This window comes from Mytilus californianus, unplaced genomic scaffold (genome assembly GCF_021869535.1).
Source record: "Mytilus californianus isolate M0D057914Y unplaced genomic scaffold, xbMytCali1.0.p SCAF_11, whole genome shotgun sequence".
Classification (NCBI taxonomy): Eukaryota; Metazoa; Mollusca; class Bivalvia; order Mytilida; family Mytilidae; genus Mytilus; species Mytilus californianus.
In genome coordinates this window covers 71,523,266-71,541,379 of record NW_026262593.1, presented here as the reverse complement: position 1 = coordinate 71,541,379, position 18,114 = coordinate 71,523,266, and the positions used below count along the sequence as shown (strand labels likewise).

General features: G+C 32.1%; 1 protein-coding gene across 2 annotated transcripts in view; it reads left to right on the top strand.

Annotated features, from left to right (window-relative positions):
• The window catches only part of LOC127720635 (uncharacterized), a 149,120-nt gene that overhangs the window by 31,794 nt on the left and 99,212 nt on the right, over positions 1 to 18,114 (top strand). The window lies entirely within an intron of this gene.

The window sequence follows — 18,114 nt, the reverse complement described above, 5'->3', positions numbered from 1 at the left end:
TACATCGTATTTTACATTTAGTTACTTTAAGAAAAGGTGACTTTTTTCTGTCAATTCTTCACCTATTGAAAAAATAATTTAATTTCAAATGCTGCCATCAAAAACTAGACACTTTGTAAACAGCTTAGCATTAAAATTTCCAGATACGAATTTTTCTGCGTCCCAGGTTACTACACAAAATTTGGATGTTCCGTGAGCTGCCAGTACTTTCGTCTTTGGTCCAGCTATCTGTCTAGGTAAATGATGGCGTGCCCCTAAATTTAACGAAACATATCATTTATATGGGAGAATATAATTATTTTATTTTGGGATTTGTTTTTTTGTACTTTTGTTGTTGTTTTTTAGGGGGGGGTCGGGAGAGTGGGAGGTGATCCATGTTGCCTATTTCTAATTCAACTACTATTGTCTTTGTTGATTTGGTCTTTAAACTGTTATGATTCTTGCGCAACTATGGAGTTTAATGAGGACGAAACACTCACAAAATTATAACCCTTGTATCTTCGACGAGTTATTTTCCTAGTGTTTACGTGTTATGTAAGAGGCAATAGTTGATTTGTATACCTATGTTCAAAACTCTAAAATCTATTTTCAATTAACAAATCAGGACAAAAAAAAATTAAAGGAGCAAGACCGGTTGTGTCGACAGGGTCAGTGTCTTCTGCTACACATGTAGCACCCGTCCTGCGAGTCCAATCTCCGCCAGTTCATAACGTAAATAAAAACGTGATAAACAAAAGTGCATGTCTTCGACCCATTATAACCGAAGCATGCAACTATATTAAATCAAAAGGTCAAACTAGAAAGGCACATTTACAATAAGTTACAAAAGACAACTCGAAAACCAGTCCAGTCTTGCACCAATATGAAAAGTTAATAATAATATGATTCCATACGTATCGTTCAACATCATTTTAGCTGAAATATTCATTTTTATCCCGGTAATGTGGGTAATGTTTTTTTTTTTGCGTAACAGTTCATTTTGGGGTCCTCTTCGCGGTCTGCGTTTAAGCTTTGTCGATTTCTTTGAAAAATCAGAGTCAATAATTTGGATTCTCGCTTTTCGTCTGTTTCTAAAGCTTGTACAAATAAATTTTACATTTTCCAACAATGTACCTATATTGTATATATATGTATTTAAAAGTATATTATATTTTATTTCTTTTCTTTGTTGATTTACCGTCAATTGTCAATTAAATTACACGTTCTTAAGGTACACACACCTTCTTTGTTATAAATATCAGTCATTCTAAACCGTAATTGCCCATAATTTCTTCATTCGTCTGTAAATTATATATTGACATTTCTTAACTACTGTTTTTCCTCATCTAATCACTGCAATTGTATAGATCTTGATGTGGTGAAATCAATTTAAGATGACAGAGTTAATTGCAGTTGCTTCCCTTATCCCACATTTGAAGCAACGATATGACTAGAAGCATTCAGTTCTTTTTTTATTCTTTTTATTTGCTGTCAGTATACAGTTTCGTGACTTGTCCCTTATAAGGAAGGGAGTGGTTGACTATTGAAAGATACCTTGGGAATGTTTGAGGGTCTGGATGGGGGGATTGTAGTCCCTTATTTCTTTATTTTTTTTCAACCATTATCCTCTATGCTTTATCTGCTTTGCCCATTATTCTGAAGTCTTTATATTCTTTATTTTTCAGCACCCCATTATTCTCTATTCTTTATTATGTTTGCCTATTTTTCTCTATTCTTTTTTCTCTTAATTCTGCACTTTTTGCGCATTTTGTTCGATTCTGTAAACCCCATCCAGATCCTCATCTATATGAGAAAAAAAAATCTCGTACTTTTCTTTATTTGTATTGTTGTCTAATCAGTGGTGGATCTAGAGGGGGCGTAGAAGGCGTACGCCCCCCCCCCCCCCCCCCCCCACACTTTGCTTGCACTTTTTTTTTTTTTGTAAAATGATAAATCAGACTAGACTTCGCGAACTTTGCCATTTCCTGTGTATTTAATTTTTTTATGCGACAATTCTTGACTTATAAAGATATTTTTCGCTCGTATTTACTGTAATATATTATTGATTATGTCAAAGTCATGTGATTCGCTACGGTGGAGTTGACCAGTACGTCGAAAAAAAACGTCACTCAGTCATTTTGAAATTCAAATTACAGTAACACATTGCTTAGGCTGAGGATGACAAGCATGACGCCTTCAAAGCGACAAAGTATTGAGCAAGAACGTATTGACTTCTATTTCACAATTCCACCCAACAGAAAGTAATACTCTATTACACTCTCATGAAAAAAAAAGTTCCACAGCAATATTATTTACCTACGAAAACATGTTTAACCCCACACGCCCCAGCCCATTAATAACATTACTGAATAGTGATCCCCGGTCAGTAAGCTCTAAATATAGATTTAAAGTCTAAGGTACGGACCATTTGATTTGAGGGGGCAGTCTGAGATATTTAAGAAAAAAATTCTGACCCTAATTTTTGCCTTAAACAAAAATTCTGGCCGTATCTGGATTGAAAACAATAATCCTGTCCACTTTTTTGCTATTAGAAAAAAATATTTTCAACAAAATTATTTAGCATTAAAAAAACATGATGAATAAAAAACGGGCGTAATTTTTTTTTTTTGGGGGTGGGGGGGTTGCATGTGAATCCCATATCTGACCGGAATGTCTGTTTCGCCGAACTGATATACTGAATACTTTTTCAAGGCCCGACTGCAACCTGCCTGCTGGGTGTGGCCTATATGTTTCCATGTGTCGACCGTCATTCACAACTTCATTGTCATTTCCGACTCATTCGTAGCCTTTGGTTGATTTGGAACCCCTCACTTCCCTTGTTGGTTGAAACATTTCAACCAAACATTTGGATAAAAATTGCTTGTTTGTCTTTCTTCGTGTCGGTCGTGTGTGTCTTATCAAAATCTTGTTCTATCCGTCACTAATTTAAAATTTCATAGTTTAACCCTGCTACATTTTCATGATCTTTCATGTGCATGTCCCAAGCCAATAGTGGCCGTATGTCATATCATAATGTTGATCGATATTTTGAGAATTGGGCATTGGTTTATCGCCATTTTTTACGTGTTGTAGAATATGATTGGATTTAAAGTTATAATTTGTAAAATTTGAACAAAATGTGGATTTCTGAAGATTGAACAAATCGAGTTGTCTTTCTTGGATCGCTGTTAAAAAAAAGTTTTCCGCTACTTCACATATATAGTTTCGACATTTAGATAAATTGAATTTATATTTATTATTTATGTGAAATGCATAAAATATATATCTGAAGAAGGAACTTTGAACCCAGACTTTACAATATCATAAAAATTCCAAAACATGTCTAGGGATAAGAGTAGACTTTTCTTGTATTTCAGGACTACTTGTGTCAAAATTTAATATTATTCATAGATGTTCTTTACATAGACAATCTATTAAATCTTACTAATACAATAAGTTGGTTTCACATAGTTGTTTTTAAATATTGATAACGTAATTTTTCGATTATGCAGTCTGTATTTATCTTTTTATTTTTGTTTGAAACATCATTTGCTAGTTTAACTGTTTCAGCAGATCATATCATTGTATATTAGCTTAGTTGTTAGTTTCAAATTTAAACGCATACATTTTTTGTCTTTAAAAATTTTTTAAAAGATGTCTACTGAATTTTTACATTTTTTAACGTTTTTGATTGATCTATACTAAATAATGGATTGGAAATAAATACTGTAAAAATTTCAGTGCGCAGTTTTATTTCTGGATTGACTACCAATGGGTATACATAAGCAGTCTAAACAGTTGAATCCAAAGCACGAAATTTACCCAAACTAATTAAGTGATGTCTGTCAGTTGAATGATCAAGAGTAACAAGGCTGTTTTAAAATGTCTTTGTGTACATCAATGCATTAATAACTGGTTATTCTTTTGTAAACCAACTAATTAATTGTAGTCTGGATTTTTACAAAAAGATAGAATCCTGATTTTATTCTTAATTAACATGACTTCCGTTTTCTGTCTATTATCCATCATCGATAACATTTAACATTAAAACCGACATAATCAGTGAAGCTCCTATCAATCAGCATCTTTCAATATTGTTTATTTTTCAAACCTCTTATCCTTAAATATATTTGAAGTAGAAATCAATCCTTGAAATGAACACAAAATAAACACACCTGTAATATCTCACAGGTGTAAGGTATCTTCTAACGTTAGGTAATCACTTCCCTGGCATGAAATACAATACAAAGCGGCACTGGCATGAAATAAGATTTTCGTAGTTGTTAAGAAGTGCATACATTTTGATTGTTTTACCGGTATAGGACACAACACTTGCTTTTCTCTTGTTTTCCTGTTCTACATAATTTTCAAATGAAAACAGAAACGCAACTAACAAAGGAAATTAACAAGACGTGTGCACGGACACATTAAAATTGCGTCATATATCTTCTCACATGTGCAAGGAATTACACATCATTGGCCTTCGTAGTTTTTAGTTCGAGCTTTCGCACTGAAGGTAAACCCAGGAAAGAGCATCGGATGCACCAAATTTATATATTGTTAGTTTTTTTTTCTTCATGTTAGGGGGAGGGGAAGAAAGCAGAACAATCTCAAATCAAAACCGCGAAAATATTTTTACATGACAATTTTTGAAGATAATGAAGGTAGTGCGGTGGTGCGTTTCTTGAATAGATATAAGAAGATGTGGTATGAGTGCCAATGAGACAACTCTCCATCCAAGTCAAAATTTATAAAACTAAACCATTATAGGTCAAAGTACGGTCTTCAACACGGAGCCTTGGCTCACACCGAACAGCAAGCTATAATGGGCCCCAAAAATTACTAGTGTAAAACCATTCAAACGGGAAAACCAACGGTCTAATCTATATAAAAAACGAGAAACGAGAAATACTTATGAACCACATCAACAAACGACAACTACTGAACATCAGATTCCTGACTTAGGACAGGTGCAAACAATGCCTTCTTTTATTTTTAGGTCCTTTTTGGTCATTTCGTTCCTAAGGTTGCTGCGTATTTATACAATCCTAGGCTACACATGTTTGAGTTCGAGGGTTTTGATGAAGGTAAAGCCAGCTTCGGAAGCACGAAATTTATAAAGTGTAATTTTTAAGATACGCTGCAGAAACAAACTTTTGGAGTTCAAACATATATAGATGTATAACTTTTGGATTATCTCTACCAAAAATTCCTCCATGAACAACATTAAACTATTACCATTACCAAGGATAATTGCTATTTAACTACAACTACCTGTTTTATAACCTTTTAAAACATATTTTTAAATCAAAATGTTTCATCCTAATCACAGTGAATACTGGCTACTATGCAAATAGTACCCTCGGGTGCAAACCAGCAGCAAACCGGCAACGGTACTTACCATTTACTTGTGATGTTAAGGTGTGTCACCGATATCATTGCACATTAAATATTCATATTCAACAATCGAAGAAAAACAATTACATATAGTCCGAGATTGACTTTACTTTAGTCCGAGATTGACTTTACTTTTTGTCCTTTTTGGTTTTATTAGCTTTAAAGGTTGTATAAGTTCTTGGACTTCAAAACTTTTGATCTCTAGCATCAATGACGAAACTTTGATTGTCCAAAAGCGTATCTGGTGCAGTACTGTTAATGTTATTACACTGAAAATGTGAATACATCTGGCATGATGTGTATGTTTATGTTAGTGGTTGATTTTTCAGTGAGTGTAATGATAAATCTTTTTAGATTTTGTATATTCCTGTGTGATTTTAATTTGAGATTTATTTCCATTGGAATATGAATAAGGCCTGATGGAATTTCTATATTTCTTTCATAATTTTGAGATTTCTACTGGGATATGAATAAATCCGGTTGGATTTTGTTCAACCTGTGGGAATTCCTATTGCAATATGATTAAACCTGTAAGATTTCGAATAGTCTTGTGAGAGTTTGAAATTCCAATTTTAAATATGAATAAATCCTTTTCTATTTTATATACTCCTATGATATTAGAGATTCCCTTTGGAATATGAATACATTCTGGTATATAATGTATATTCCTTTGGGATTTTAGATTTTCCCATCGGAATATGAGTAGATCCTGTTAGATTTTGTATATTCCTGTGGGATTTTAGATTTTACCATCGGAATATGAGTCAATCCTGTTATATTTTGTATAATCCTGTGGAATCATAGATGTTTCCATCAGTAAATGAATAAATCCTGTTATATTTTGTATATTCCTGTTGGATTTTGGATATTCCAATCGGTACATGAATGAATTTTAATCCTTTTCGATTTGTTCATGTTCCTGTTGAATGTTAGAGAATTCCATCGGAGTATGAATAAACCTGGCCTGTTGGATCGTAAATAATATTCTAAAAATTTATGGTAATATGTTACTTATTACTAGATTAACAAGCATAACTGGCAAAGATAGAAATATATACAACTGGATACTACCCAGGAAAAATTGCAATGCATGTTTAATGAATAATTGGCCTTGGGCTGTGTTCTGCTATTTCGTCGGGTTGTTGACTCTTTGACACATTTCCCATTTCCATTCTCAATTTTATTAATGGATGTTCGTTCTAAACATCTGTCAATTAAAAACATGCGTAAAGAATCCGACGTTTTACGCATGAAAAACGTACATTTTACAAAATTACGTTACATTATAACTGACGTTTTGCGTACATTAGGTGTATGCTTAATGAAAAAAAAGTATTTTGAACAGACAATAACTTTATGACAAAACATATACCTTTAGTTGATGTAAAATAGACACCCTATAAGTTTCATTCTGGAACCATGATATCTTAATTCATACGTCTAATTTCTAATGCGTACGTTTTTCCAATTTATCAAATGCTTTACCATGAAATACGCCTTTTAACGGACATTTTCCATCCGTTGTTACAAACAGTACGTTTTACGTACGTGAAACAGGCGTTGTAATTTTACCTGTGTAACCTTTAACAAAACTCCGCTGAAAAGTAGTAACAGGTTAATTGTCATTTTTCTTGAACTTCAAAGTTAAAAAGAAGGAGTTATCTAAACAAACATACAACAATCTCATTGGTGTCTTTTGACTTTCTGTTTAATAATGCGGTTCCAAATTTGTATCTTTAAAATGCAAAACATCTCTTTTTATGTGTTTGAATTATTTGGTATTATACTGGAGTTTGCTGGAAAAAAAGATAGCGCTTAATAACGATATAAGAAAATATTCAGATGTACAATAAACGACATAACTATTATTTTTAGACTTCATGTGGAAGGCAAAATGAAAATTTCATCCACATTGGCAAGTTAGTGCATAATATAATTTAAAGTTGGCACATGCAAAATTCTTATGATCAATCACAACCGGATGTGATGTTGTAAAACTTAAAAGCTTTTTTTCTAAACTTGCAGAGAGCTATATAACTTCCTGGCAAATGATGCAATTAAAACATTCAGTGTTGCATGCAATGTTAAAATGTTTTGTTTCAGTTGAAGATTGTTTTGACAGTGTTTAATGAACAATTTATTTCAAAATTTTGTCTTTTTTTCAATCAGTGTTTGTTGTCAAAGTATGATCAACCAAGCGTCATTTTGTTACGATACTACCTCTGTATTTATACTGGAAGGTTAAGTTTTATTATTGCACTATTTAAACAGAATTATGCATATTTGTTCTAGAAACAAGTTCCGAGTATAATGTAAGACAATATATAACTGTTATGATAGCATTTTGTATTTTTAGTGATTGTGCCAAAATAAAAATAAATAAGAATATCATACAACCTTTAGGAACAGCACGACTTTATATATACTCCTGCAAAAACCTGATCTAAGCTGTGTTTTAATAAACCCTTAAGTTTGTTGGTGTCGGGTAGCGAATAACGTAAGTTATAAAATGCCACAACAGTTATTTATTTAATTTATTGTAGTTTATTGTCCAATGACGGAATTTGTTTCCAAATTTAGAAGTTTTTCAAAGGGACGCAACACAAAAGTAGGACAAACTGTATCCCTGTCTATACAAACTTTATAAAAAGAGCATAACGTGATGGTTTTGATGAACGTAAGGTTTTGTGAATTTTCATTGCGTGATCAATTATTTTAGAATCCCAATTTTACCATAAACGTGCAGTGTACTTTCGTACGTACATATCTACGTTAGATCAAACACAATACACCAAGGATACATTTTTTCCTACCCATGTGTTACTTCCCTTTGCAAAACATGTTGATATTGGAAATACAGTCAGCAATAGACCATTTTCATATTACTTACTTTGACTCCGGAATATATTATTTTTCAACATGTTACCTACTCTTTTAGTAGGATTTTCTGGTAATCGTTAAAGTAAGAGCAACTAATTGAAGTGGAAAAAAGCTTACAATCGGTTCAATTTTTTTTGGGGGGGGATAAATGTTTAATGTTTTCTATACACGAAAAAATCAGTTTGCACCGATTGTAAGCTTAGTTTTAAAAAAATCATATACTCCGTAGTCAAAAGTCGGTAATATGAAAATAGTCAATTGGCAAATAGACTATTGATGACTAGACTTAATAATTTCAAAAGACAAAATCGGGGTAAAATAATAGTAAATGAAAAATTTCACACCACATAGCAACCAAAAAAATATTTGAACACATAATTTCTGCCCTTTCTTTACCTTTATGTGATATCTTAGTTAAAAAAGTATAACAAAAATTCCGAACTCCCAGGCAAACTCGGAAAGGAAAAGTCCATGAAACTGACAAAATAAAGGGCTGTGAAACAACGGAAGTGAACCAAAAAAAAGTAAAATAACCAAACTACCGAATTCCAAGGAAAATTCAAAACGGAAAGTCCCTTATCAAATGGTAAAATCAAAAACTCAAACACATCAAACGAATTGAAAACGACTGTCATTTTCCTGACCTGGTACAGGCATTTTCCGAAGAAAATGGTGGGTTAAACCTGGTTGATAGCTAGCTAAACCTCCCTCTTAAATGATAGAGACTACGATTACAAGCAAATTAGTATTAAATATTTTGAATATTCATTACATCACATTTGGCGTTGACTGTATCGATATTTTGCCTTAGGAGAGAAAAACCTTGTCATTATTGTCATTTGATACTATCTTAGTCCATGATTATAAATTTGCAAAGAAAATGTCGTTGTTAGGGGAGAAAAAATTGTCCTAATGAGACATACTAAACCATATTCAGACTCTAATATTAATATTTCAACATAAATCAATAAGAAGAACGAGAGAAAATGACAAGAATTATAATCTGTAGAAGAATTTGGATTTGTGCATTTTAATTTCACACGTAATCCTCTCAAATCTGTTCTAGTGTCTAATTAATGGAAATCAAGCAAATGTTCTTATTAATATTCAAAAACTCAACGTATTATATCCTGTTCGCATTATTTGTGCCAAGAAAAACATAAATTCACGGATTACATGACAAATCCTTATTATACTGTTCTCCGTATTTCATATTTATGATGCTATAAATAACTTTGAGGGAGCAATACGTAAACATTTCATCGCATTTCAATTAATATTATATTAGTTCAGATCATAAATTTCTTTTCATTTTCGATTTGCAAACCTACAACTTTTATCATTCGAAAGTCTGATTCATTCAATCAGATCATGGTACAAAATTATATTACAGAACAAATAAGATGTTCCGAAGGGATAAGTAGTAAATGGAAAAAAAAAATAAAAATTGGGAATACAAGTCGAGAAAAAATCATTATCGAAACTATAGAAGTGTTGAACAAAAATAAATCGATTAGAATTACTCAACAATTCCATAATAGCAGATGCACAACTGCAATATATGTTCAATTATTCTGTGAAGTTTCAAGGATCTCGGTTGAAAACTGTAAGAGGAGTTTAGTCAGTTAAACAACACTGGTACCATCTTATGTAGATTTTGCTGACAAAAAGACGGTGAAAGTTTTCAAGTCTGGAAAAAAGGTGAAACCTTTCTAAAACAATTCCATAATAGTGTTTGCACAACTACAACATGTGTCTAATCTTTTTATAAAGCTTCAGTGATCTAGGTTGGAAACAGTGGGGAGATGTTGATTACATAATATAGGAATCAACTTTTCACCGTCCGCCCGCCCGACTTCACCATAATATATGCGGGTTTTAAGCTTCGCCTAATCCGCCCAAAAGCACATGAAGCATTCCTGTCTTGCATTTCGATTCATGATATTCCCTTGATATTTCAAATCAACTTACCATTTCCACTATTGGACATGAACGATTGTTTTTTCCGTGTTTATGTGAGACATTTTAACCGCTGGATGTTAGTCAACTTACATTCAAACTATCGGCTTTTTATGATTAATACATTCTTGTCGATGCAAAATCAAATTTTCCTTAGACGACATTTTATAATAATTTGATTTCCCTTGTTCTTTCCCGGCAATTTGTCATCGTTTTGCTGCATTGCTGATCACATCTTTACCAATCAGTTTTTTGTGCCATATGCGAACTCTTTTATTGCCAGATCCATTAAAACCAAACATCTCAGAGATCTTGATATAAATATATTGTCATTTATATAATTTCCTTCGACCCTTGAAACAAATTATGCAGTCAAGCCTAACGGCAGAGCATTTATATTCGGAAAACGATTTGACCGTAATCGGTTTGTTATTATACGTTGTATAGTTTTGATGTAAAATCGTTAGTGAAGTGATCTTGATCATTAATCATTGTAACATCTTGTCTTTGTTAAGAGGTTTAGAACAAGACACTAATCTTTAGAATTATTGAGATTTCTGCTAACTTTGGAATTGGCCTTGCGTTTTGCATCGTCAATATGAAACATGTATTTGACTATTCGAAAGTCATTTTGTTAGTATAAATTTTACTGCTTTTTAGTATAGCAAACTTTATACTTTATAAACATTGCTAGAGATTACTAAAGGTGTCACATTATGTAATGGGAACAGTACATATCTAACGCCAAGATTGAACAAATTGAAGAAAAAAAATTAATGGGAGACATTTATTCTTGTATTTGTTTGGCCTCAAGATGACGCGAAGGAATGTTTGTTTGAAAAAGTAGCAAATATTTTTCGATGCAATAACAGAGGAATTGTCTGCTGTCTATCGCCAATTTACAGTTCGATGTAATTCCGAAAACAGTATTTTGATATAAATGATAATGGATCTTCGGTTTAAAGTTATAACATGTTCAGATTTGCGGCAAGAATTGCGAACACTTTGTTTCAAGGATGTTCGCTACTCTGTTTCAAAATAACAAGCCTTTTCAAAGACTGTTATAAATTGATAGTATATAGATAAAGAAATAATTCTCTCTAGATTTTTCATACATTTAACATTGGCACCTTTTTTCTTTCAAAAACGATGAAAAAATAACAAGGGTTTTATAAGATTTTCAAAGATGACATTTTGAACTATATATAATCAAATTATGGAAAGAGAAGTAGGGATTAGTGAACAAAATTTTTTATTGGCACTTCATGGGTAAATCCAGAAAATTCCGAAGACCTGGCAAAAATTCAAAAACAAGAGGAGCGAACATCCTTAAAAAAGACATGGAAGATATGATCTTAGCTGTAAAAAATTCAGTTCAAAATAATTGTTTAGATACTTTTTTTATTTATATGTGCACCTTCCTTCCTTCTTTGAGGGTGTGCATTGCACATTTGATTGGTGTATCTTAAACATTTGCAGAACATCGCTTTGCTTTTGTGGCATATAATAAGAAACAATACATAGATTGTAATTACTGTGTGATAAGACGTCAAAAACATTGAATTTTTATTAAATGCTTTATCACAGTGCACTATATTTTTATAAAAATAAAACTTAGCAAATTACTTTTCCTCAATGTATATAAACAAAAATCAACAACTATGCCATTATGCCATTTAATTTACCTCAATTTAGGATAGACTCTTGAATTTTGGAGAGTCGAAATAGGATGAACGGATTATATAAACCCGAAGACAAATATAATACAAGCCCAAACAAAAAAATATAAACAAGTCTAAATTGAAAACAACGTTCACACCTATGATTGCGTTGGATAAAAACCGCAATTTTTATACGTGTGCATGCAAAACAAATTTCTTGCTAGAGGTGTCTAAATACAGCACAAACAACATTTTCCAAAAGACCAATCGGTTTTTATCCAACGCAATTCAATCATAGGTTTTAACGTTGTTTTCAATTTAGACTTGTATATGTAGATATATATATTCTTTTCAAAAATGCGAAATATAAACGTCTTGGAGTCAATAAGGACGCAGTAAATACGTATTTGTCTATGCACAATTCATTTCATATCCCCAGTATTTCAGACATTTCAAGCATAAGCCACCTCTTACGTGCTGTTTTCATGATATCTGGCAAGTAAAAGTTTAACTCAATGAAAATTATAAAAGACTGCGCATGCATGATTTGACATTTCCATCTCTAATTTCAAATTGTTTTTGTTTTTACAAATTAACAATTTAAAGAGATAACTAGTACCTAGTTATTTTATCTTCTTGTTAAAGTATACACTGTTCATATGCTTCTTTTTCCGCAATATTAATAAATAATTTCATATTTTATAGCATCATGCTGCATACATTGTAAGTTGAACACACTGATTAATCGAAATAACAGCTTCATTTGAACATTATTGTGACGTTTAAAATATATTGTCCGGTGTTTTATTAAAACGAATTTCAATATGCCATGTCCTGCAATGGTGCTGTTTTGCGATGATGATTATACAATGGTTGCCTTAATGTATTGAACTCTAAACATGTTTGATTATATCTTTTAAATCTTACGTAATTGAATTCACGCTGTGTATCTTGGGATTAACCAAAGTTGTTGAATGGCGTCGATTTTGTTTTTCAAGCTTAATCTCTTTCCAAACTTCTCGTTCGTTACACATAATCTCCATATTCTGTTTTGTTTGTACCAAATTTTCATGGTTTTGGTAAAATTGTTATTAAAGTTCTATTAAACAGTTTGTCTTTGACAATCATGAATGTTTCGGTGGCTGCTATCATTTGAAGCAAATGTTTGATCTGTGATGAAATTGATTTTTAATATAGTTTTAGATATATTTTGCAGATTTCTTCTGTCGATGTGTACTGTGTTGATTATGATGCTGTGCATATTTTACATACGTTCGTTTGATTGAATGTATGTCCTCTAATTACGCGAAAAACATGTACTTATTACCGACTTTTGACTCTGGATTATACAATTTTTCTACAGGTTACCTACTCTGTGGTAGGACTTCTGTACTCGGACAAGTAAGAGCAACCAAAAGAAGTAAAATCAAACATAGAATCGGTTCAATTTAGGGGGAAAGTTTGCTGTGTTTTCCGATGATTTTGTCGTCTTTAGAAAACATGAAACAGTACATTTCCCCCAAAAATTTTACCGATTGTAAACTTGATTTAACTTCTTTAAGTTACTTTCACTTGTCCGAGTACCAGTATGTCCTACTGCAGAGTAGGTAACCTGTCGATAAAATATAAACCCCGGAGTCAAAAGTCGGTATTATAAAAATATGGTTTGTCATCCATCTATGTTCTTTGTTAGATATTCTTTCAATGTATCTAAAATAGGAATAGAAAAGAGAATGGAAACGGGGAATGTGTCACAGAGACAATAGCCCGACCAAAGAGCAGAAAACAGTCCAAGGCCACAAACGGGTTTTAGATAGGATGTTTTTTTATCAAATAACTATTATAGCTATATGATAAAATTGTACCAAAATTTAAACATGACACAAATCTAATTTATAAAATATTATTCAACTTGGAACAAGTTTAAATTCATGAAAATATTTACATTATTTCCAAAAGTTATTTCTGCTTTTTCTGTACTAGTATGAAATAAAAAATGTTGTCAGTTCCTACTCTATAAAGCTTTATTCAGCTTACTACAATATAAAAAGAAGAGAAAGTACTCTGATGTAATACGCTCCGGATTTTTGCTTTCATTCAACATTCTTTTGGTCGGTAATTTTACATGTTTTGTTACATTGGTTTTTGTGTACGTGCACATCAACTAATTTTGTCTGCTCATTTGCTGAACGAGCCTCCGGATTGTCTTGCTCAAACCTGGAGTAATCTTTGACAATTTACAAATCTTCATTGTTTCGTCGACAAAATTACATTCTGTGTTTATTTGACGCATTGGACCCATATCTGTTTTGTTTTTAGAAAAGAACAATTGTTATTCCATTATTTTCCTTGTAACTAAGCGGTAATCATGATGAATGTTCCAATTATTAACCTCGCTGACTGGTAATTCCGTCAGTTTATAATGGAATTATAGCCTCAAAAAGGTGCAGTTCCAAATTAAATTCTGAACTAAAGCAACAACATAAAAATACAGCTTTATCACAAAAATTTCTAATATTGCACCGAGGGAAGAGTCACAAGACTTTCTTTGTTTGAAGTTTTATCACTATTTAAATAAATTAAGATAACATATTACAGCATTTTAAATTAGATTTTTAACTTTATGTGTAAAATGGTGAAAATGAACACCTGACAACCTGGGAATTTTCATCAGCATCTGTACAAACTCATCAAAGATACAAGGCTTTTTATTTGGTACTCTAGAGGCACGTTTCAAACCAGGTTTATTTGGTACTCTAGAGGCACGTTTCAAACCAGGTTTATTTGGTACTCTAGAGGCACGTTTCAAACCAGGTTTATTTGGTACTCTAGAGGCACGTTTCAAACCAGGTTTATTTGGTACTCTAGAGGCACGTTTCAAACCAGGTTTATTTGGTACTCTAGAGGCACGTTTCAAACCAGGTTTATTTCACTATTTTCGTCGGAAAATGTCTGTACCAATATTACAGTTATTTTCTATTCGTTCCGTTGGTTGCCATAGTCACGTTTGGTGTTGTCAGTTTTTATGAATAACCTCTTTTTTAATTTACCTTGGAGCTCGGTCTTTTTGTTGGTACTTTTTTTTATCTACATAACACACAAAATACAGTGGAGCGGTAATCAAACTGACAATTAGGAGGACAAATCATACACAAAGTTGAAATCATTAACAACCAAAAATTCCGAAATGTTATACCTAATACGCCTAAAGCTATATTTGCTAGGGTTGAACAGATTAAGCGTTTCAAATATTTCAACATTTTATAAGTTGTAAATTTACAGAAAATTAAACAAGTCAGGAATATGACAGTTGTTATCCATTCGTTTGATGTGTTTGAGCTTTTGATTTTGCCATTTGATTAGGGACTTTCCTTTTTGAATTTTCCTCGGAGTTCAGTATTTTTGTGATTTTACTTTTTATCATACCAATGATATTTCAAAAGTGCTGACTACTGGCTTGGTGATACTTTTTTGGGACGAAACGCTAAATTGCAGTGGCATCGGTCCAGTGATTGCAAAACTCATCCAAGATACAAGGTGAAAAGGTCATTTTATAAGTTATTTTAGGGAATGTGACTTGATTCTGAATTATAAGTATAGGATAGATCAAGTATTACTTTCTTTTTTAAGATCAAATACAGTAAGCCAAACTGGCTGGAAAGTTTATAAATTAATGATATTTTTGTGTTTGTATTTTTTTTTTCAATATAGAATGGAAAAAGATGATTGATGGCGTAAAATTACAAGATATAAATAGCTTACAATATTGTATGAAAAGAAAGAATAATCATTGGATGCAGCTCTAAATATAAAATGAAAAAGTAAATGGCAATGATGTAGATTATGGATGAGTAGTTGATGGTTTTGAGCGGAAATGAATCTGTAATGACGATTGCACTTTGAACATTACTAAATGTCGCACCTGCTTACCTATTTGCGTGGTTCTTTTTCATGTTGATGGTGTTTTCTATTTTGTTTTCCATTAGGGCATAGTGTTGTCAGTCTTCTTTTGACTTTCGACTACACCCTTTTGTATCTTATCTACCTTTTTCTCAGTTCTGTTGACCATAACCTATGAAAATGAAGATTAAAATACAGTTTGCAATGCATAGATTATTTAAATTTAAATAGTCAGTAAAGGACCCTCTATTTCTGATATTGAAAATTGCATATAGTTTGAAGTGGTGTTTTTTTTCCTGATAGAACAATGCAATTATTAAGGGGCGGGGGGAGGTGGGTGGTTTATCGAAAAATTCAAAGTTTTGTAAACAGTTAACTTCTAAATAAAACCAAACAAATGCTAATGCATGTCAACATAGAAGTGCTGACAACTTGACTTGTTGACTATCGTTTTTCTAATCGTATATTTTCTTATGACCATGTATCTTTGTGTCGAGGACTGTCTTGGGGTTTTTGGTCTGTTTTCGAATGACCATATAATATCTTCTTATTTATTTAATGTTTAATAAGATGCACTATTAGTTCACTGACGTCCATTGCTCGAATATCCATTTCGAATATACACAAACAAGTTATAAAAAAAGGATAAAAAGCTATTAACATCCAATCCATTCTACAAAAAAAAAACGTATTTTATACAATTTGTTACATTAACAATGCTGATTGTATAATTACACAATACTATGACTATATATATAATCATTACTTTTCAAATGTTATTACATACAATATTTATGACAATACAAGTTAAAAAAATGACAAAATATAATCAATATTCAGAAAGGTTCACACACGAACCAAGCACCTGTTACGTTCATAATTTGTTCTTTATTAAAACGAGGTAACAGTTGTCTAGTTAGTCAAAGGATTAAACAAACATTACAATAACTGTGAAATCGATGCGTAAGTAATGATAATAAAATATGTATGTTTCCTCGCTCAGGAAATGTACATCGCAAAATGTAGAGGCGAATAAGAACATAACATGCTTTTCTAGCAAATAATGAAGAATGTTAAGGAACTAAATGAACTTGAATTTCATGTAGAAAGAAATTTATAAAGTGCTAGGTACTGGCATGAAAAAAACAGATATTGAAATTTTCTGTTTTAAAATTGTGAAAAAAATTTTAAATTTTGTTATGTATTTCCCTCGTGCGTAACTTTGAATCCTTGTCCGTGTTTGGGTTTCCTTTTACTCTTTTTGGAGAGACTGAAAACTGAAGAGACAATAATTGTCAAAATAGATATAGGAAGATGTGGTATGAGTGCCAATGAGACAACTCTCCATCCAAGTCAAAATTGAAAAAAGTAAACCATTATAGGTCAAAGTACGGTCTTCAACACGGAGCCTTGGCTCACACCGAACAGTAAGCTATAAAGGGCCCCAAAAATTACTAGTGTAAAATCATTCAAACGGGAAATGCACATTTTGGTTTTGCCCAGAAACCCTTTTGGTGCCTCCTTACATTTTTAATGAAGATAGCAACGTTAAGCAATTGGAAATATGACTAGAAATATATTTACCAATGAATTAAAGATATCCAAGGAAAAGAGAGTTGCATGTGAAATATTAGAGAGAAATTATATTCAGAAACATTAATGACATGACGGAAAAGATGGAGACGATATTTGACATCAGGGTGTCTTGGATTTCATTTGTCTGAGTAAAATTGTACAGTATTATACTTTTCCATGAACAAAGAGTTGCATGTTTCTTCTGGTCGGGTATTTAGTATCAAGATCGACATTTTTTGTTCTTTTAAAGATTTTGACAGCAGGAAGTGTCAAAATAATTCATAAAACTTTGATGATAAATACAACCAAATGTGAATCTTTAACTTGACATTTCCTGGTCATAGTTTTTCACATTGGATATGTTTCATTTATGCTAGAAAATGAACATTTAACAGAATAACCTAATCCCATGAGTATTTGACTGTGTATGACAAAAACCAATAGAAAATTTTGTCTGTATAAATACTTTCTATTTGCATACGTCACATAATAAATAACTATCTGAGCCATTTACAACGGTTGAATTGTCTTCCTCGGTGTTGATAATTTTCAATGCTACTTTACCATGATGTAAATATCAGTAATGAAATTGACATTTTTACCGAATAAATCGGGGAAACATACAATGTAATTAAGCTTAAGACTTCCCGTACAAATTAACAACTCAGTGGATGTGTGCTTTGCATTCTGCCTGCATTACTACCCCGTTGTGCTCTAATTGAACCTTTGATTTACCAGAATAATCAAATTATCAAAGAGATTC